This window comes from Rhinolophus sinicus, chromosome 3 (genome assembly GCF_057876585.1).
Source record: "Rhinolophus sinicus isolate RSI-liver-muscle chromosome 3, RSI-T2T, whole genome shotgun sequence".
NCBI classification, from domain to species: domain Eukaryota; kingdom Metazoa; phylum Chordata; class Mammalia; order Chiroptera; family Rhinolophidae; genus Rhinolophus; species Rhinolophus sinicus.
In genome coordinates, this window is record NC_142503.1 from 113,145,391 (window position 1) to 113,168,741 (window position 23,351).

Sequence of the window (23,351 nt, forward strand, 5' to 3'; positions counted from 1 at the left end):
CTCAAATTATTTTCAGAATTTTCCTTACCCAATATTTGGAACCAAAACTAAAAAGAAAAGAAAAATATATGAAGCAGCCAAATAAAAAAAGTAAAAGATACTATTATAGCAGATGCAAAGCACATCAGCACAATTGATTTATCAGTTACCAGGCACAAACCTTAAGAAAAATTAGTAATATGAGCTAGAAATTAAATGACAAAATTGAGGATTCTGGAGGAAAACTAGACCTTATTAAAAGCTTCCAACAAATTCCAAAACAGAGATTCAAAATTCAATAGATGGGTTTAATAGATTATACATTTTTAAAGAAAAACTAGAAATTTGGAAAAGTAGAAGAAAATATCTAGATTAAACATTAAGAGGAACAAGGAGGGGGAATACACGAAAGAAAATTAAGAGATTTCTGGGACATAATGAATACATACTATCTATACCTTACATATAAATGGCATCCCAAAACAACTGACTTCCAGACAACAGGGAAGAAGCAATATTCAAAAATATAATAAACAATATTTCTTAAAGCTGGGGGAAGGTATCAAGAGATTTAAAAACAAACAAACAAAAATACTATGAAAATTAGCATGATAAATAAAATATATATATAGCCCCACTGTCTCAGCTTGCTCAGGCTGCCGTAGCAAAATACCAAAGACTGGGTGGCTTAAACAACAGAAAATATTTTCCAGTTTTATTTAGAAATAACTAACATATATCACTATAAGTTTCAGGCATACAACATGATGGTTTGATTTACGTATATTGTGAAATGATTACCACAAAAAGCTCAGCTAATATCCATCATCTCATACAGATATAATAAAAAGAAAAGAAAGAAGAAAAAGAAATTCTCCTTGTGATGAGAATTCTTAGGATTTACTCTCTTAACAGCTTTCCTACGTATCACACAGCAGTGTTAACTAGTCATCACGGTGCACACTGCCTCCTTAGTGCTTATCTTTACATTAACTGGAAGTTTGTACCTTGTGATCATCTTCCTCCAATCCTCCTTTCTCTCAACTGTCTACCTCTGGTAAACACAAGTCTTACCTCTTTTTTTATGATTCATAAATTTATTTTCTCACAGTTCTGGGGGCTGGAATTCCAAAATGAGGGAGCCTTCATGGTCAGGTTCTGGTGAGAGCTCTCTTCCTAGTTCTCAAACCAAGCAATCTTTCTGGTGCCTCTTCATATAAGGTCACTAATACCATCACGAGGAGGACCCCACGCTCGTGACCTCATCTAACCTTAATTAACTCCTAAAGGCCCTGGCTCCAAATATCATCACACTGGGGGTTAAGGCTTCAAAATACCAATTTTGGGGGACACAAATATTCAGTCCATAACACTGCTTAGACACAAATATTCAGTCCAAAACATCCTAAAACTAAAACAAACACAAGAAGAACATCTAAACAGCAGTAAGAAAAAACATGTTATTTTCCTTCAAAGAAAAAAAAAGGAATAATGGAAACTAGAAAATACTGAAATTAAATAAAATATACCTAAACTTATAATACTATGCCCAGTCAATTTTACTTTAAAAATTAAGGGGAAAATAGAGATTTATGCTTCCAGCTATGGTGAAGTAAGCAGGACTGATACCTCCCCTACCTTTTAAAAAACTGAAAAACTCAGATAAAAATATGACAAAACATTTTTTTGTATATTGGACAAGTAGCACAAAAATATAATTCCTGAAAGGAAAAAAAAAAAGCAATAAGGTTACCCCTAAAATTGCTTTAAATTTCTCCTGGAGGCAGTTTCAAGGCTGTAACACAGGGAGGGAGTGACCCAAACAGAACCATGCAGTCTTCCTGAGTGTGTAGACAGTGATCAGACTTTAGGGAGGGGAAAAGTCTACAATATGTCTGCAGATATCAGAAAAAAGGGAGATGAATAGGGAGAGATCCAGAGATTTGTAGAGTAATCCCCTTGAATCTAGAAACAAACAATATAAAATTCACTGTGTCTGGCATCCAGTTAAAAATTACCAGGAATGCAAAAGCAAGAAAATACAAACCCCAACCAGGAAAGCTTAATCATTAGAAAAAGATGTAGAAAAGAAAGAAGTAACGAAAATACCAGACCAAGAGACTAAAACATGTATGCTAAAGATGCTCTATAAGCTCAAAAAGTTAAAGGAAAACATGACCATGATGAGGGAAAAAATGGAAGATACACAAAACAGACCACAGGAAAATCATAGATAAGAAAAATTGCAATATCAAAAGTGAAAACATATTTATAGCAGATTAGACACTGCAGAAGAAATGTTTAGTGAATGTAAAGACACAGCAATAAAAACTATACAAAACGAAGCACAGAAAAATGCTAACCACAAAAACAATGAGATGAACAAAAACAAAAATAAAAAAACATATGTACAGAGCATAGGTGACCTGTGAAACTATCAAGCAGTCTAACACATGCGTAGTTGGAATCCTAGAAAAGTTGCCAAGCGAGAAAGATGTTTAAAGTAACTATGGCTGACATATTTCCAAAGATGACTTTAAAAATCATAAACTGACAGATGGAAAATGCACAACAAACCCCAAGCAAAACAAATCTAAAAAACTACACCAAGGCACAATTGAATACATTTTCTACTGCACACTGATAAAGGGAAAAACTCCAACAGAGATACAAAAACTTACACATTACATACAGAAGAACATTGGCAAGAATGGGAGTATACTTTTTCAGAAACTATGTAAAGATAGTGACAGTGGAGATACATCTTTAAAGTACTAAAAGAAAAAAAATGTACAATTAGTGTATAAAAATAATTATATGTCTGAAACAAATAAAATCCAAGAAATCCATCACCTGTGGACTTTACACTATTAGAAATATTAAAGAAACTTCTTTTCATAAAAGGAAAATGGTACTTAGATAGAATGAAAGTACATAAATGGCAAATGTGTAATATAAAAGTATTGTATTTAGTGTTTACACCTTTAAAATAATTGACAGATTAAAGTAAAAATAACAACCATGTGCTAGAGAATATATAGCATATATAGTAGTAAAACATGACAACAATGAGTGGAATTATAGATATAAACCACTATAAGGTTCTTGCACTATATAGTGACATGGTATAATGCCATTTAAAGATAAACTTTGATAAGTGAAAGATGTATATTTTAAACCCTAGAGCAAACTCCAGAAAAATAAAACAGAGGTACAACTATCACTAAAGAAAATAAAATAGAATCATAAATATTCAATTATTCTAAAAGGCAGGAAGAGGGGAAAATGAACCAAGGACATATGATAAAAATAGAGAAATAGTAGCAACATGGAAAATTAAAACTCAGCCAGGAACATAAAATGTACTGATTATATGTAAAATAAAACTCATTAATTTTTTGTTCAGCTTTTTGTTGTTGTTGTTGTTGTAAGGACTGGAGTGACAAATTCCAAGTTCTTTACATGTTGGATCTAAAACATTTTCAGTTTTTTAATCTTATTTTCCTTTCCCCCAGCTTTACTGAGATGTAATTGACGTATATCACATGGTGTAAATTTAAGGTGTACAATGTGATGATTTGATAACATATATTGCAAAATGTTTACCCAAAAAGGTTGAAGTATTTTTCACCTCACCTCAGGTAACTATCATTTTGTTATTGTTGTTGTTGCTATGGTGAGATCATTAAAGTTCTGCTCTCATAGCTGTTTTCAAGTATACATTATGGAATTGTTAACTATCGTCACCATGCTGCTCATTAGCACCTTGGGACTTACTTAGCTTATAACTGAAAGTCTACTATTTGCCCAACATCTCCTCATCTCCCCCACCCCTCAGCCGCTGGCCACCAGAAATTTAGTTTCTATGAATTCGATGTTTTTAGATTCCACACATCAGGGAGATCATACAGTATTTATCTTTACCTGTCAGTCTATTAAATGTAGCCATTCCAGTTGGAAGATTAAATTTGCATTTTGATTAATGACTAATATTAGAAACTTTCTGTATGTTTACTGTCCTGACCACTAATAGATATTTTTTTCATGTACTGCCCCTTTAAGACTTTGCCCCTGGCTGGTTGGTTGGTTGGTTGGTTGGTTGTTTGGTTGGGTTTTGTTTGTTTGTTTGATCAAATAATCTGCCATTTTCTTTCCAGATTCATAAAAGGACTTTATGTATTCTGGATATAAGTCCTGTTTCAATTATGTCTTACAAATAGCATGTCTTATTTTGCGATTTTGTCCTTTTTAAATTTCATAATAGATTTTCATTAAAAGAGTCCTTAATTTTAATGTAGTATAATTTATTACTCTTTTCATAAGTTTTATTTAATGATTTTCATGTTATATATAAGAAAACTTCCATAGTCTCAAAATCATGAATATATTGCCTAATGTTATTTCCTAAAAGCTTAATCATTTTGCTTGTGACATTTATGTACATAATCCACTGGGCATTGGTTTTATATATGGTGTAAAGATTCATTTTTTCTTACATTAATTGCTATTTGACAAATCAATGAAAACATTTTCTTTACACCACTGTTATGCTTTGACATTTTTGCTAAAAATCATGGATATATAGACACAATGTATGACAAATATTACACAGTATAACAGTGAAATGAAGAGTGTTTTTGGACACTTTGTATGTTCTCTCCCTCTATTTGATTGTATCTGTACTTATTAGACTACACTGGCATAGCTGTATAAGTTTTGATACCTGATACTGCCCGTCCTCGAAAGTTGTAGTTCAAAATATTTCATGGTTTTCATGGCCACGTTTTATTATAAACACAGTAGTCATTAACTTAAAGTCATGAACTTTACCTTCATCTTTACCTTGTTCTTTATTCCTTCCTCTATCTCCATTTTTCTAACATAGTTTTATTTCCTTTTAGCATTTCCTTTATTGTTGGGTAGGCTGTTGACATATTTGCTTTCTTTAGTCTGCTGACATATTGTCTTTTTGTTTATTTAAAAATGTCTTCAGTTTGTCTTCATTTTTCTCCATATATGCAGCTGTGTTAATATTTGAATGCACATTGTATCATCGTGTACACTGGAAGGAACTGACACCTTGATTATTAAGAAATATTCCTCTTAATCGCTTACATTGTTCTGAAATCTATGCTGAACGATAGTCTTGCTTCCCTCTGGTTAGTATTTACATGATACATCTTTTTCACCTTTTTGTTATTACTCTATCTGCATTTTTAAATTTATAGTGGCTCTCTTTCAGGGGAAATATTGTTGGGTGTTGCTTTAATATTCAATTTGATAATTTCTGCCTTTTAATTGCAGTGTTCAGACCATTTTAACAGTTTCATTAAAGGAGAGAAAAATATAAGAATGGTCACACGATCTCTGTTTCCATTCACTATTATAACAGATCTCCTAACCTGTTCAATTAGATAATGAAAATATAAGAGACATTTTAATAGTACCATTTATATATATATTATAAATAAAATTATGTAAATGCAGGAACAACTACAACCTATGAAAACGAGTAAGAGTTCAGCAAAGTTACTTAGAAGACAATGATAAAAAGCAACAATAGTATATTGACACAATTAATTGAAAATGTTACATTTTAAAAGCCCAATGCAAACACACAAAAACATTGTTTAACATGAAGAAATAGAAATGTAAGATATATAAGGAAAAATGTATCAAATATTATAATAGGACCTGAAAAAGACCACTAATAGATTTTATACTCAATATTAAAAAATGAAAACAAAATATTTCTTCCCAAACTAAAATAAACATCAAATGTGACTCCAATAAAATTTACAACATGATTTTTCACCAAACCTGTCTACTCCCAAAATTGAAACAGAAGGATAAAGAATAAAGAGCCAACATTAGTCAAGGCAATTTTGAAGGAGGAATGGAAAAAGGAGATTCATTCATTTTACAATCTGTCAGGCTTATACATAGAATAATTAAATTACAGATGGTATTTGTGCAGGAATAATGAATAATAAAACAGATAAAATAGAAATAAAATAAAATAGAAAATCAGGAAATATATGTATGCATATATGAAAGTTCGGTGCACAGCAGTTAGAATTTCAGTTCAATGTGAAAAGGGTGGAATATTGAACAAGGACATTTTGGTTGTTTTCAAGTTTTGGTAATTATGAATAAAGCTGCCATACAGATGTGTGTGCAGGTTTTCATGTGGACATAAATGTTTAACTTCCTTGGGTCAATACCAAGGAGTATGATTGCTAGATCATATAGGAAGAGTACGTTTAGTTTTGTAAGGAACTGGCAAACTTCCAAAGTGTCTGTACCATTCTGAATTCTCACCAGTACTATATGAGAGTTCCTGTTGCTCCACAACCTCATCAGCATTTCGTGTTGTCAATGTTACGAATTTTGGGCACTCTAATAGGTGTGTAATGGCATCGCATTGCTTCAATTTGCAGTTCCCTGATGACATTCGAGGTGAAGCATCTTTTCATATGCTTATTTTCCATCTGTACATCATCTTGGTGACATGTCTCTTAAGGTTTTCACCTATTTTTTAAACGTATTGGTTTTTTGTTTGTTTGTTTTTTGATGACTTTAAGAGTTATTTGTGTATTTTGGGTAACAGTCATTTATCACATATATCTTTTTCACATATTTTCTCCCTGTCTGTGACTTGTCTTCTCATTCTCTTGATATTGTACAAAACAAAGTTTTCATTTTAATGAAGTCCAGCTTACCAATTATTTACATCATTGATTATGTCTTAGGTGTTGTATGTAAAAACCTATCACCCTACCCATGGTCTTCTATGTCGTTTCCTATGATTTTATAGTTTTGCATTTTACATTTAGGTTTCTATTACATTTTGAGTTAATTTTTGTAAAGGGTGTAAAACCTGTGTCTAGATCCATTGTTCTGTATGTGGATGTCCAGTAGTTCCAACACCATTTGTTGAACAAACTATCCTTGCTCCATGGTATTACTGTCTTTGCTCCATTGTCAAAAATCAGTTGACTATATTTAAGAGAGTCTATTTCTGGGATCTCTATTCTGTTCCACTGATCTATTTGTCTAGTCTTTCCTAATACTACACTGCCTTGATTTACTGCAGCTCTATAGTTAGTTTTGAAGACAGGGAGCGTCAGTCCACCAACTTTGTTTTCAAAATTGCATGGGCTATTCTGGGTCTTTTGCCTCTCCATATAAACTATAGAATCAATTTGTCGATAGCCACAGAATAACTTGCTGGAAATTTGATTGGGACTTCACTGAATATAGATATAAATTAAGTTAACCAAAAATGACAATCTTGACAATATTGAACCCTCCTCTTCAAGAACAAGGAGTATCAATATATTTAGTTGTATACTTGTACTATTTTATGTTTAACTTGCAATAGATCACTTAGTAAACTTCAGAAGTAAAAATATTTGGATCATTTAAACTAAGATACTGTATTTGGGTCTGTGACAAAAGATATTAATTTTGTATATTTGTAATCAAACTTATTTTGAGATTTATTGTTGTTTTCAGTTTATACTAAACTCCTAGTTATTCAGAATGATTATAGAAGGCTGGTTAATTTATGTTCCAGTGAAGTGAAAATTCCTATATATCCGTAAGACAGATTATTAATTTACAAGGAATTGCAGCATTTCAAAATGCCCCTAAAACTGAAAAGAAAAATAAGAGGTACATCTGTGCAACTAACTATTCCTCATAAGGACTTCCAGTGCCGTGGAGTTGCCATTCTTGTTATTTCTAATGTATTTGATACATAGATTTTTAAAAATAAATCCCTGATATTTGTTTCTGTTTCTCATATGAGTATTTTGCATAAAAGTGCATTGCAAAGTATGTAAATAGATGTGCTCTTGGTTATTTGGAGTAGACTAAATTAGAGTTTCTCATACAGCAGTCCATCTTATAACTGAAGTTACTATTTTATTAATGCCTGGAGTTATTCCAAAACTGACTCAAGAAACATTCTGAGAAACAAAAGCATAAAAAAATACCTATTTGAGTGAAACACCTGTCTAGGTATACAGGACAGACTTGTGAATTTCTGAGGTCTAGAGCTTATGAGAACAAAACATTTACTTGTTCACAAGGGTATCATGTGGCAAAAATAAATTATATGGACAATACCAAGATGATAAGGATGAGTTTTACTTGGGCTTGATGACAACTGGATTCTCACTTGATGTACCTTCACACTTGATGTACCTTCTCACTTGATGTATTCTCACTTCAGTACCTTCTTTATTTATCATTACTTTTCATGCTGGGACATTAGATCCCTTTACATGAATACCCTTGTACCATTGCACAAGGAGTCATATATGTGTATTTTGTCCAAAAATATTTAGAATCAGGAATACCACTTTGATACTGCCCATAAAACATGAGGTATGAACATTAAGTTCGCGAACTCATCCTAGAAAAAGTGCTACATACCTCATTGCTGAATATCACTATGGTCACCTTTGAAGTACTCCCGTTGTGAAGCTATGCACCAACACCAGTGCCCAGTCCACCCTTCAAAGCAATTTTGGAATTCTTTTTCTGGAATGGCCATCAGAGCTGTTGTTGTATTACCCTTGATGTCCTGAGTGTCGAAAATGTCTTCCTTTCAATATTTCCTTTATCGTCAGGTAAAGAAAGAAGTCATTGGGGGCCAGATCAGGTGAGTAGGGAGGGTGTTCCAATACAGTTATTTGTTTTTTGGCTAAAAACTCCCTCGCAGACAGTGCCATGTGAGCTGGTGCATTGTTGTGATGCAAGAGCTATGAATTGTTGGCAAAAAGTTCAGGTCATCTAATTTTTCCATGCATCCTTTTCAGTACTTCCAAATAGTAAACTTGGTTAACAGTTTGTCCAGTTTGTACAAATTCATAATGAATAATCCCTCTGATATCAAAAAAGGTTAGCAACATCATTGCAACAAAGTTCGCAAACTTAATTGTCAGAACTCACATAGCGAAGCATTGTTGAAATTTTTTAAAGAATGGGTCTATACCTTTAATAAGAGCTACTGGTATTTTATGATGAATAGAGAACAAATCCAAGAAGTGATTCAGATGTTAAATGTCTCACTATTATGTGACTCATTCTTAGATACTACTTTCCAAGCTGAGTGTCCACATATAACTACATCAGTCAAATCCATGAATGCCACAGGACCACTTTTATTATCACTATAATTGTTGTATATTGACTCATTCTTTAATTATATCAACCTAAAATTCTGAGATTCTACAGTTTCATTTCAAGATGTGTATAATATTGAAAAATACTTCATAAAGTAAGCTTGATAAAATGAAAACATTATATTAAAAATAAATATAATTTTATTTGTATTTCCTTTTCAGTTCTCTCTTTCAAGTAGAGCATTCTTGTTGTGAAAAAGTTTATCTTTCTGTTTCTTTATAAATAATAAATGCATGTTTTCAATTGTGGATTATTTCTATGTTGGAATCATTATTGGAGTATGCACTGAAATAACCTAAGAGGCACTCATTTGCCTGTAATGGAACTCTATCTTCAAGACATAAATAAATAAGCAGGTATTAAAAGGTTATTTGTTTGCCAGATATTAAACAGTATGTTAAGGCTTCAGGATTTAGCATAAGAATCCATATTTGCATGCAAAGTGATCAAAAAGGAAGCCAGGTTCTTATTATGGATTTACAATTGCCTGATATTAAGAACAGCCATCTTTTAAATAATGTTGCTTTCATAGCAGCAACAAAGTTTTCACCTCAGTTGACAAATCTTAAGTGCCTGATCGTTTATTGTATATTGTAAATACAGGGAGGGAAACGTGTTTTTATGTCAAGCTGGTCATACCTTAAATATTCCTAACAGTCCAAAGGTAAGGTTAATTAGACAAATGGGATTAAGCCACCATCCTGCAAGGTCTCAGTCCTCATCAAGCTTTACATATGTAATCAGGCATGATGAAGAGGTTATCATTTGAGACTAAGTTATACATTACCTCGTGCATATCAATATCCCCAATGGTGTGTCTTCTTTATCCCCTCTCAATGATAAAATATCTTCAATATTGCAATAATAAAATATGATGAGGTTCTTCAACATTCTAGATATCAAATACTTCTGTGCCAAACTGTAATATCTAAGTTGAGTGTTTTATCTAAATTAGCACTTTTCAAAATCAAGTCTCTAGGTTTTCTTATATTAATGTTTTCAGCTAGTAAGGATATGTCTATAAAGGCCCTGATTTTTTTCACACATCTTTCCATGTAGTGATAACTATCAATTTCATTGTTTTTCCCCTTTATATTACGTCACTAGCAATATTAAGTCAGTGTTTATGATCAATGCAGTATACATAGATTCTTCCAGTCTGTGAGTTTCTTCACATGGCAAATTATGGATTTTCTTTTAGAAGCCTTTGTGTTGTCATGGTTTTCCTTGCTATAACATCCCCAACATTCAGTTTCATATTGATGAGAGATGTCTCAGTTTACCCAAAGAATTCTAAACCTGACATATGCCAAAATACCCTTAGTGCAGCTCATGGTGGTATAAGGGAGGTTAAGTGCACGGCCAGTGGAATAGGTTGCTTATCAAAATAACAGAAACAATAACTTAGGCTGAATCTGTACAAACTGGATTTTTTCCAATGGGTTTCATAGCCAGTGTTTTGCAATTAAGATTGTTGCCATGAATCTGATGTCAGCTGCCAGGAGTACTCTCCACATGACATTGATCTCTCCTGGACCTAAATGTAAAGTCATCATTATCTCCTAAAACAAATTATGTATTCAGACCTCTCCCTAGGACACTTCACAGTAAGAACTGTAGTATTAGCAACCCACAGGGCCAACACTAACAGTAGGCACGGAGAGCAGAGGCCTTTCTACATCAAGTGCTGCCAGCTAAGACATTTTTAGTTTTGGTGTCAGTACTTATGGGCTTTGGGGAGAACTGTGCATTACCTCTCTACCTTCTGGAATATCTGCCTAAATGAGATAACACATCATCACATTAACAACAATAGCCTAATGTTGAAACCTATCTCAGAGGTCCCAATGATTCTACTTCTAATAAGTATATTTACATAATCTCAAATGGAAGTAACCTCTTTTTCCACTGAGTTCACAACTATTTGTGGTTTTTCATCAGTACTTATGGTAGTTCTTTCTGCACTGTAATACCCACACGTCGGCTATTGATGAATAATTATTTCTTAGACAAAAATTCTGGTTGGATTCATTTGTACCTGCTTCATAACAGCAAGGACAGGGTTTTGATCCATCACCTATCAGAAAACAAGTCCCTGAAGAATCGTGCTGAGATTAAGAAAAGGAAAGGACAGCAGTATAAGGGCACAGGAAAAATAAATACCTGATGTGAAGGGTGAGACTGCAGTAAAACAGGATCAAACTCTGACAACAGGAAAATGCGAACACAAAAATGAAAAGACCTAACAGTCAATACTTAAAAATTCTGTCCCACTGATAGCCTTAGAATCTTTCGTTTCTAAAATAAAAGCAAAAGATTGCACATGTTTTACATGATAGAGAAAGCCTCATCTACATTGTGGACCAATGCCTTGGGTTTAACACTCATATTTAAACATCTGACCATTGTTATTTAACATTTACCATTATCAATATAGAAGTAAAAGAATTTCATGCCACTACTTGCTATTAGTTCTAGAAACAGAGGTCTGGCTCTTGTCAGTAGAATCATAGTTTCAGTAACTTTATAACAAAAGCCATGCCAGTTGTAAGGAAAACTATCCCACTAAGTCACAAAAGAAAAGGCAAAAAATAAAAAAATTAAAAAATGGAAGGCAAAGTCAAGCAGTAATTTTCCAGTGTCAATATTTCCTGTCAGTTGCAATTTTCTCTCCCTGATAATCGTGACTTTTTCTCAGATCTCAGAGATTTTCTGTCTCATAAAACACACACACACACACACACACACACACACACACACACACACACACACGAGCGATTCTGATTCTATGTCAGTGTTCATAGACCCAAAGGAATAAAAACGGGTTTCAATAATGAACAAAATGGACATAGACTGTGACCTGATAGTTCTCACAATCTGGAAGGGAAGTCAATTTTAGTTAGATAACTGCACAGAGAGATATAAAATTGTAATGAATTTCAGGTATATGGTACTACGAAACCATATACAGGTAACCCCCATATAACACGGCATGTCTATAACACAGTTTCACTCTAACACAGTTTGAGAATTAGAGAAATCCCGGAACAACACAGAGCATATAGAGTAGAAGTCAAGATAATGCTGAAGAAAGTTCAGAGGATGAAGATATCTTGTCAAAAAGAAAACGCCCTCGGTTAATGGTGCTTAGTAGTGATGACGAAGAAAACATTATTTAATACATATTAATATGTTATACTTTTGTGAAAATTGTTTTAGTAAAGATATTTCTCTTAATTATAAAAAATATAATAGTATGTTTTGTTTTGTTTTTAATTTTTGGAAACTAACCCCGTTTTTTGTACCAGTTCTTTGTTTCATATAACACGGCATTTTTAGGAACAATAAGAAAAGATAATCTGGTCAGGCAGAGGAAGAAATGCTTCCTTCAGAAGTGACTATTGTGTTGACATAGTAGGCAAAAAGCAGTCCGGAGTGGTGATCTCCTTAGGGAGAAACAACCACTTGCAAAAAGCTGGATGGGAGGTCACCAGACAGGGCAGAAGTACCTAAAGGCCTATGTGCCTGCAATGTAGGAAGGGAAGAGGACATGGTGTGGGATGAGTTGGAAGCATTTAGAAAAATAAGAAAGCATGCAGAGCATGGTGAGCCATGATAAAGAACTCACCCTGCATTCTAAGAGCAATGGTGTCTAGAGAGATATGATATCTCAGTTTTGTGTTTTGTAAAGCTCTTTGGCTGCCTGAGACATAACAGGTGCATCAGTGGATGTGAGCAATAATTTAGGAAGTCTCTGGAGTAGCTTGAGAGATCAAATTATATTATTTGGGACCAGCATACTGATGGTCCCAAATGGAGAAAAGTGAATGAATTCAGTAAGGTGTTTTTTTTTTTTTTTTTGCTTAGTAAATATGACTAGATTAGGTGATAGACTTTGTGGAATGCAGGAGATAGGTGACAAAATGATTCTCATTTTTTCCAGTATACAGTGAAGTCATAGATTGAGCCCAAGAATATCAAAAGAGTATTTTCAGAGAGATGACCAAGAGCTTAGTTGGCCGCCTGTTAAATTTAAGGCATTTAGGTAATTATATATACCACATTGGACATGACGGGCAATGCATACATACATTTGTGAGAATCATAATGTTTGTGTTCTTGGAGAATTTTTCATACTCTCTTCTTTTCAAAGTGAGTACAGCATAATATAGCAGGTTTCCTCTTTGTTCTACTTTTCAGGCTTATTAAACCTAATTCATGGAACTACTTTAGCATTTATAATTAGCATATTACATTGTCCTATAGATAACCCTAATTTTCTAACTGTGTTTTTGTGGCCCAAGTATCTGGTATGATTTCAAGTATATAAATATATACCTAAAGATATTAAACATAAAAAATATCTATAGTGTTGAGGGCATATACACATTTTTAGAACTACTTCATACAGATAGTCTAAAAATCAAACAAATTAATGTTTATTAAAAAGTACTGGAAAGTGTCAAATGATATGTTTGTCACTATAAGTGATTAAGGCACTGTCAACTAATAGTATCAGACTTGGTCATTTACAAGCCTTAAACACAGGGTAGTTTGTTTCAAGAAAATAAAAGTATTTTAAATATTATATGTTCAATGTCATTAAGTATACTTTAACATTTAGAAGTTGTATCAGTTTTGTAGAGTGGTTATCATTGTTATGTGTACACTAAATTATCTTTAGATACATATGTATCTATTTACACAGGCATGCACATCTGTTCAGACATTATTTTTGTTTAAAGTAATCAGTGCTTTAGTTAAACAAGAAAGCACAACAGAAACAGACAAAAGTACTATTTTACTGGACAAGACTAATTGAAAATGCCACAGTAAGAAAAATTACAGTCGTGACAACCACCACCACCCTCAATGGTCCTGCACTAATAACTAATGGATATTCCATTGCCTCTTTATTGTACTATTTCTCCATTCATTACTTCCTCTGAGAAAGTTCCCAGTATTCTATTTACTTTTTTAAAGGGATTTAATGGATGTGCTATGAATTTTCAATGAGCTATTTGAAATTTGAGGAACCTAATTATGAATGTATTTACTTTCTCTTTTTCAGGGTGATTAATTCCATGCAAGAATTTCACCTAATATTACTCCAAAGAAAAAATAGAAAGGGAAAAGGAGATTCTACTCCTACAGACTAATGGACTGGTAATTAAAAAATTGAATTAAGCATTAACTCAGAAGAGACATTTTCAATACATAAATTATTTCTGTTTAGCCTTCTATTGCCAGGTTAATTAAGTAAATCCTTTGGCCTTGATTATAGCCATTAGTAAATGAAACTGTATTTGAATTCACAAAGTCTTGTGAGTTACACTAGGGAATCTATATCAGTAAATATATTTCCTTCGCTAAGAGCTTTCATAAAGTCAGATGTTTTGTTTAGGAAAAGTCGGCCTTATCCACGGAAAACAAAAATTTGTTAATTACCTAGTTAATCATTTGGGCAGATAAAAATCTCTGGAGTTTCTGGTGTGGTTGCCTTTAAGAAAAAAACCTTATACTTTTCCATATCTTAAAATGTGTGTGATCACCTCAGGTACAGACAGGGTCCTCCATTTCTTTAAGAAAAGTAAAAAAATGGGAAATCGAGAATGTCTTTCTCAAGTTGCTTTATTTAATAAAAAGCTCAAGGACCGAAGCCACAAAAGCAATTCTTAAGATAAATGAATAAATCATGTACCAAAGGAGTACAGGTAATAAAATATACATAGAAAAAACCTACACTACAATAATGACTTCTAATCTATCTTCTGCATACTCAGACTCATCATTTTATGCTAGTAAGAGTTACAATAAATTAACCACGATATAACCTAATATATCCTTTTTGTTTATGTCTTAATAGTAGTCATTCTACATTATCTTGAGCACCCTAGCAACAACACACTGGCTGCCTGTTTTAAATCTCATGTAATCCATAGCCTCATGATTCAGAAATAAATTCTTAACAACAGTCTCCATGTTCTCTTAAGGACAGACATTTCTGTTGCTGGCATACTGAAGCTGCAATATGCTGCAAAATAAACTACAGTTATTAAGTATATTCTATCCATTCCCTCCAGGAGATCTCAATTGCTAAGCACCAAATTACCAACAGACCATGTAGGCTGGATCAAACCCTGCTCTTTATAAAAATGTACCCATAATCATTTTCTGTGTTGTGACATTTTGATACAAATGTATCCCTAAGAGCAGCAAGAGATGACTATATCAAGTATTTGGGAGAAGAATAAAAAAATTAAAATAAAAAAGAAAGAAATATGTCAAATTTAAACCAAGTAAACTAGAAAATTGGCAAAACAATAAGATCGTTAAGCATGGATCAGGAAAGTCTGAACTTTTCCAGAGAAATTGTCTTTACTTTTCAAATCCTATGAACATAAATAACCATGTAATTATCTGATTTATCTAGTAATAGAAAGCCCAAAGATAGATATATAGTTGAGAATTTGTTTTGGGATGGTATATAGTACATTATGTTATGTATTTTGTAGACTCTTCATGTCCCCTGATTTCAATTCATTTTCCTACATGTGTTTTCCCTTTTCTTTAGTTTTTTCAGTATACATATTTATAGGCCACCATACACTATCCTTCAGTGACACAAATAACATGTGATCCAATAATCCAAACAACCAGGAAAAGTTCTATTTCTAGCACCATCCCCTTACCCTCCACATAGCAAAGGAGACCAAAGTTTTAGAATGAGCACTCAGTTAAGAATCAAAAGACCAGGGACTTTACTCCATCTTCATTAGTCATTAGTCAAACAACTTTGATAAAATAGCTGGTCTTTCTGAATCTGTTTTATTCCTATGCAGACATCATTCTTTTAATCTCTCCCATGTCTATTCCTCAAGGCTGCAAATATAAATTATGATAATGCATTGTGAAACAATCCTGAAAAATCCAAGAATTCCATAAAGTTAGAGGTTATTAACATAAAAAGTGATAGATTTTGTATCTCCAGAAAGGCATGAGAAAAAAGAAACAAAATAGTTAGTGATGAATAATTCTGGTTTTAATTAATACAGTAATTGGCAAGATGTTTAGTAAGCCTTCCCTAAGTGGTTAGGAAGCCATTGGCAATTATCAAACTGAAAGCAATCAACTTACTTCTGGAGGCTGAAGAGTTCCTCAGGGCCGTGAAGAAATCAGCACTCTGCCTGGCTGCTGCAGAAGACGAACAGGGTGAAAGCATCTCCAAAACTGATCCGAGGATGGTGTCAGAAGTCAGACTACTCAGCTACTACTTATCTTCCCAACACTGGACTGAATGGTTACGGCGACTCTTCAAAGGAGACAAACACACACACACACACAAAGTGTGTCAAAATAGGCTTATGAATTACCTTTGAAATATATAGTTGTGTTAACTGTGTGATCAATCTCAAACTGTACCAGGAATATCACTAAATATAATTTAAATAGATTTGCATAATAAGGCTTTCCAGGGGAATGTGCAATATGCTGATTCCAATAGATATGTCAGCATTCTATTTTTCATTTTTGGAAGGCAGCTTCTTATCTCATAACTGAGGATTGTTTAAATAATCAAAAGATATGTAGTTCAATTTTCTTTATACTACTGCCATTAATTCCAATTGCAGGCTAATGTTAAAAAATTGCTTTTGTCAACAAATGTTTTAATCATCACCTACTACGTACCAGGAACATGACGCTGGGATTACAGCAGTGAATGAATTTCCTAATCCTTCCTTCATGGAGCTAATACTTTTACGTTGTGTTGGCTGTATTTTCCTCAATAGAAATAGCTTACTTATGTTAACACATATTTCTATGGTACAGATGTGCCACTTGTACTTTATTTTTTATTTTTTTATTATTTTTTATTATTATTAGTTTCAGGTGTAGAAAACAATGTAATAGTTAGACATTTATACCCCCCACAAAGTGATAGCCCCCCTCTCCCAATTTACTACACCTCTAATGTTGTATATAGCTGTTACAATTCCAATGACTCTATTCCTATTAGGCCATATTCTGGCCAGGAGCAGAAACCTTATCTTAAAAGCCACCTTGTCTTGCTTTGAATCTTGTACCTGCCAGCTTGTATTTGCCTTAGGCCTGGAAGAAGCTGCCTGGAATGTAGAAACCATCTTCTCCTAACAGCCATTTTGTCTTGCTTTATACTTTGTACCTGCTGGCCTGTGTTTGTCTCCTAGGGGTTTATGATCAGGGGGCCTGGGTGGTCCAGGAGGCAGACTGGGGGCACGATGTGGAACCTGAGGGCTTGGTCATGCCCTGAAACCCTTTGTTGTGAGAGACAATGCAAGGAAAACCTCCTGAAGCATTGAAGGGGGAACAGCCTCCTTCATCCCCTCCTATAAAATGTCATACCCCTTTTTGCTCAAGGAGGTTATAGTCTTTTCTAGCCTAACCTCCCGCAGCTCAAACATGCCAAATAAATTCTAATAGACCAATTTTGGTCTCCCGCAACTAATTCCTCCAGCAGTGCCTAAAAATTCCCTAGGCTGTGCTCCATTTCCCGTGACTATATCTCTATCTATCTGTCTGTCTGTCTGTCTATCTAATATATATATATATATATATATATATATATATATATTTGACATTATTATTCAGCTTCAGCTTCAGGTGTACAGTGCAGTGGTCAGTCACCTACACCATCCATGAAGTGGTCTCCCTAATAAGACAAGTGTCCATCATTTGTCTTTACAACATTATTTACAAGGAAATCTTTACAACATTATTGATTATATTCCCCAAATTGTCTTTCCTATCCCCATGGCAATATTGTGACTAATAATTTGTACTTTCTAATCTCTTTACCTAATCCTTTTACCTTCTGTCATTTGTATTTTAACTTCATGTCAGCAGATTGCTGATTTCTACCTATTTCTGAGGGTTCCATGTTAATCTAAATAATAAAAGGCCTAGCTCTTTGAGACACAATATCTAACTTTTTTTCCCCTAAGATCTTTATAATAGTACCAATTGATATTCAACCACTATCATGATGAAATAGGTTGAATTTTTTAAAATGTTCTTGAAATAAAAGCACTGTAATTTTACTTAGGCTAGGATTTATTTTCCCTGCAGAAGCAAAAGTAAAGAATAATACAATTCCAAAGGATAACAGTAAAAACCAGATATAAGATGATACAAAGGTAACTCAGTTTTAGTTTGTTTCTCTTGTTTCCAATTGTAAAGATATGTAAATGATCTTACAAAGCCATAATTTAGGAGGGTGATTATACTGTCCTGAGATACCTGGTAATTAGGACATTATTTTAAAAAGCAAGTTATCTATTGCCTAAGTTTATACTGAAATTACTGAGAAACACTAAAAATCAATACATAGATTAATGGTAATGTTGAACAAAAGTAAATTATAGTTTATTTCAAATTATCTTTAGGAATCTGTCAATGAAAGTTATATATTTAAAAATTCATATTTATTATAAAATATGTTTATTATAGAATTACAGAGTAACTCATGGCACATACACACACACAAATATAAATCAATTGTATGCCTACCACCCTGAGACAGCTATTGTTTGCCTTTTCACTTATTTCCTTCCACGAATATTTTAAATTAATTTTTATGTTTTTATATGCATGATAAAAATACAAGAAATCTGAAAGTAAATTTCCCTCCAAAGCAAGACACATCCCTCTCAGAAAGAACCAATTTCAGAACAGAAATTGGAAATATTTCATGCATATATGAGTGTGTATGTGTAGTTTTACACATGTATAAGAACACTATACCATTTTGTCCTATGCCTTTCATTTATACATCATGGAGATCATTTGATGTGTTCTATTATCAGCCCCATCCATTCTAGCAGTGAGTATCTATCACATGCACACAACATAATCTACTCATAATGTGCTCCAACTGAAAATTTTGTTATTATAAAATTATATAATCAACATCCTTATATACAGAGGGTGACAAAAATTGTATACACATTTTAAGAAAGGGAAAAAAAACCTGTATTACAATTACACTGATGGTAACCACTTTGAGCACCTCTTGTAATTGCAGAAGTCAAAAGTGACGTGTATTCATCTTTTGTTATTGGTATACAAGCATATTGAGTACTACAATTTTAATATAGTTTCTTAAAATGTATATATGTTTTTTTGGCACCCTCTGCACATATCTGTGAATACATGCATAATAAATTCCTAGAAATATAAATATTTAGACCAAGAAGCCTCATTGTTTTTGAACCTATTATATTCCCTTCTCTGTAGTAAGGAGGTAGTATAAAGCAAGAGTAAACTTGAATTTATAGTTATGTTTTATATCATAGCATTATGAGAACAAACCATAAATATCTTCAATATTCATGCTAACCAAAAATAAAAAAAACAGGGATTGACGATCAACAGTGTTTCCATGTCTTCATTTTGACATGAAGAACATAGTGACTGCTACTATCTGATCTGAATTCTAATTACCCAGAGAAAGTTATTTTTATATATGCTTACATTGTACATTAATGATAACAACATTTTCCTTTGATAACATCATCTTTTATTAAGTACTTACTATGTGCCACCTACCAAAACCATGTAATATCTAAATCAGTTCTCTCAACAATCAAATGAGGTGAATACATATTCCAGTATTCTGCAATAAGAGGCAGGGAAGGAAATATGTCAACTAACCTTGGACAAGGTCATCTACCCAGTACCTGGCTAAGCTGGGCTCTCACAGAGGACTATCCCACTCCAAATCAATATTCTTATATCTCATGATGTAAGTGAAGATTTCAGAAAACCTTAATAGGATTCTATAGTAAATAAAATTAAATAAGACATTATATATTTCAGTCCATATATTTTGATCAGTTCAGTTCAACGTCAAAACCAGATTTTAGACTGGGATTCTAACACTGAAATTTTCCACTGTGATCTTATAAAGATTTCCTTTTCTTTTTGATAGTGTGTTGAAATAAAACATCTTAAAGAAATTCTGATCAATGCCTTAGTTCCAAGTTGTTGCTACATTGGCCGTCTTCCACAGTCTTAGAAAATTTGGCAACAGTTATTGTTTATATATACATATTCCCAAGAAATATGGTTCTCCCTCTAACGGTTATCTTGGATGGCAATACTAAACTCTGAAAGAACTCAAGAAACATGGGCAAAACTCTGGAAGTTATTAGGGAGTATCCTTTAAAGAAACAGGATCATTCCAGCTCTTAACAGTAAGCTCTTAACAGTACTTTCTTCCTCTCTATAATGTCTTTGCTAAGTGTTCATCAATGGTCTAAACATAGTATACAGACGCTCCTCTATTTATGATGGGGTTACATTCTGATAAACACATCATTTAAGTTGAAAACATCATAAATTGAAAACATCTGAAAGTAGAAAAACATTTAATACAACTAACCTACCAAACATCACAGTTTCACTCAGCCCACCTTAAATAGGCTCAGAACACTTACATTAGCCTACACTGGGCAAAATCATCTAACACAATGAATACACGGTAGAGGATCAGTTGTTACTCTTGTGACTGAGTTGCTGACTGGGAGCTGTGGCTCTGCCACTGCCCAGCATCACCACAGAGTAGTGTGCCACGTATTGATAGCTGGGAAAATATCAAAATTCAAACTGCACTTTCTACTTAATGGTATTGCTTTTCACGCCATCATAAAATCAAAAAATTTTTAAGTCGAATCATCCCAAGTTGGTGACCGTCAGTACTTTGATTTGAATTTCAGTATCAGCAGAGGTAGGACTTTAAAGCCTTATTAAACCTGAGTAGAATCACAGTTACGACCACACCACTCTGTTTCTTTAAAAAAAATAATAATAATATTACAAAAAGTTGTAATTATTTCAAGCATAATCTGATTGTACTCCTCATGGCACTTTGTTCATTGTAGGTATGCAATAACCATTTTCCTCAGGAAGTTCTTCCTAAAGCTGCCCTAAATTTTAACCCATCGAATACAAAGTAATCCCTTGAAATATCTGAAGATAACATTAGCATAATTTTAAGTATTCCTTTCAATTTAAAGATCCACAGAGTTTGAACAATTATGAATGCACCAAATGGTATGATTACTGATCTTCCTCCACCTTGTCTCTAATAGGACAAAACAAGTAACATGAGGGAAGTGTTCTACACTAGTCTTAGTTACATTTACCTTGTGTTAAAAATGATTAAAAATTAAACTCTTAGTAATACAGATGTTTGATCTATATGCAAAAAGCCAACTGTTTTGAATAAATGAATCACCTGGCTTTACTCTATTCCAATAAATCATATATTCAATAATCATAGAACAATATAATGTTTGGCATAATATGGCCATGATCTTTAGTGGACTACTTCAAAAATGAGGGTATCACATAAGAAATGCTATTTTTTAAGAATAACTTTTTAAAAAATGGAACCAACAATGTAGAATAAAATTGAAAATTATTTCACATCAATGACTTTTTTTAATGCATAAATATTCAGAGTGAGGCATATGATTGAATATAAAGTGCATTTGTTTTGGATAAAAGTGCACTATGGTATACTCAGCTATAGGACCACATGATAAATAAATTAATACACTACTAGAGCATTTAGTGCTTAATGTAAATGTCACATTGTAAATGAGAACAACTCATCATTCCTTTCCTCTAATAGCAAGAGTTCAGCAGTTAAACAAAACATAAATCTTGGTGTCCTAATTTTTTTTTTTTATTAAGGTGTTTGTAATTTCCCATTAGTAACGCAAGAAAACAAGTTTTAGTGATGCTATATTTCAGTAAGATACAACCGAAGGTGAAGGGGTTTATTGGAAGGGGTAGAAGGTAAGTAGAGGTGGTATTGACTTTGTAATGTTTTTAAAGAACAAACTCATTCACTAAATTTCATAATGATAATTTAAAATAATGGATTTTTCATCATAAAAAAGCTACTAAGTTAGTAACTGATTTAGTGAAGAAACAAAATGCATTATTATAATTTGACTTTAATTATATATTTAAAAAACCCTATTTACTAAATTGTGGTTGCAAAATTCTTGTACAAAAAATAAATAAAAGAAAAGTAAAATAAGGCCTAACTGAAGATTACAGAACTCAGGAAGTACATTTCCTTGCATAACTAACATTTTCTAAAATGACAGGATCAAAAGACTATAAACAGTAACAAAAAATACTTCAATACATAAATCTTTCTCTGGGTACATTTACCTTATTAAAAGTTTTCTTGAAATCTCTTTGGATTTCAAAGCTACGGAAACTTTCTTTTTTTTTTCCCCAAAAGACAACTTTGATTGGCACATCTTCATCCCTTGGTGAAGTGAGAGAATTCTTCTCCCTTTACTTCTCCCTGTCCTAGCTCCTGGTCTGCTCTGCCAATATAAATGTCAGTCCTGTTCTGTTCCTTTGAATGCAGGGAAAAGCAAAATGCAACATTCTTGTTACTCTTAGTGGTTTGGCAAATGTCAGCAGACAGATATTGCGGTCACATTAATCTCTGAATGTCAGTGTATCACCTTGATAATGATTTTTTCCAATTAAAAAAGAGAATTATCAGGAAGTTCTGATTGATATCATGTTTATTTTAACTACATGTATCTACATATAACATTTCCATTCGTCCTCCCTCTCTTCTTTTTTCTTCTCTGTTTCCCCACTTCATCCCTTGTTCCTTTCCTTCTCTCCTTCCCTTTTTTCCTTTCTCAATGTCTCTTCTCTCTTCTGTCTGCCTTCCTTCCTTCCTCTACAACTTCACCATTTGCAGGTGAAATCAGAAATGATTTCATAAAGAAATCATTATACTGTATGTTCTTTAAACATAAGAATTTTTCAAAATAAATAGAATATCGAAATATGCATATTATATTATGTACTGCTTTCAGAATTCTGACTCATGCATACATTTGTAGAATCCAGATTAATTTTTTAATATGCAGAGGAGAAAGTATGTGTACCATTTGCTCATTAATATTCATTATACAAGTAATATATGAGTATGTTTTTTTCTTTTAAAACTATATCTAATAGATAGGAGTTAGGGATGGGAAAGGAAGGTGCCTGTGGCTATAAAGGGTACTAGGAGGTATCATGATGATAGAACTAGCCTATATTTTGACTGTGTTAATACATACATACATATGTGATAAAATTTAGAAAACTAAATA

At 33.0% G+C, this 23,351-nt stretch overlaps 1 protein-coding gene across 4 annotated transcripts in view; it reads right to left on the reverse strand.

Moving 5' to 3' along the window:
• Positions 1–23,351, reverse strand: part of LRFN5 (leucine rich repeat and fibronectin type III domain containing 5) — a 260,660-nt gene that overhangs the window by 113,173 nt on the left and 124,136 nt on the right. For all 4 annotated transcript variants that reach the window (XM_019752190.3, XM_019752187.3, XM_088796864.1 and 1 more), the window contains one exon: positions 16,312–16,486. The gene's annotated coding sequence lies outside the window, so the exon portion shown is untranslated. The remainder of the gene's footprint in view (positions 1–16,311; positions 16,487–23,351) is intronic.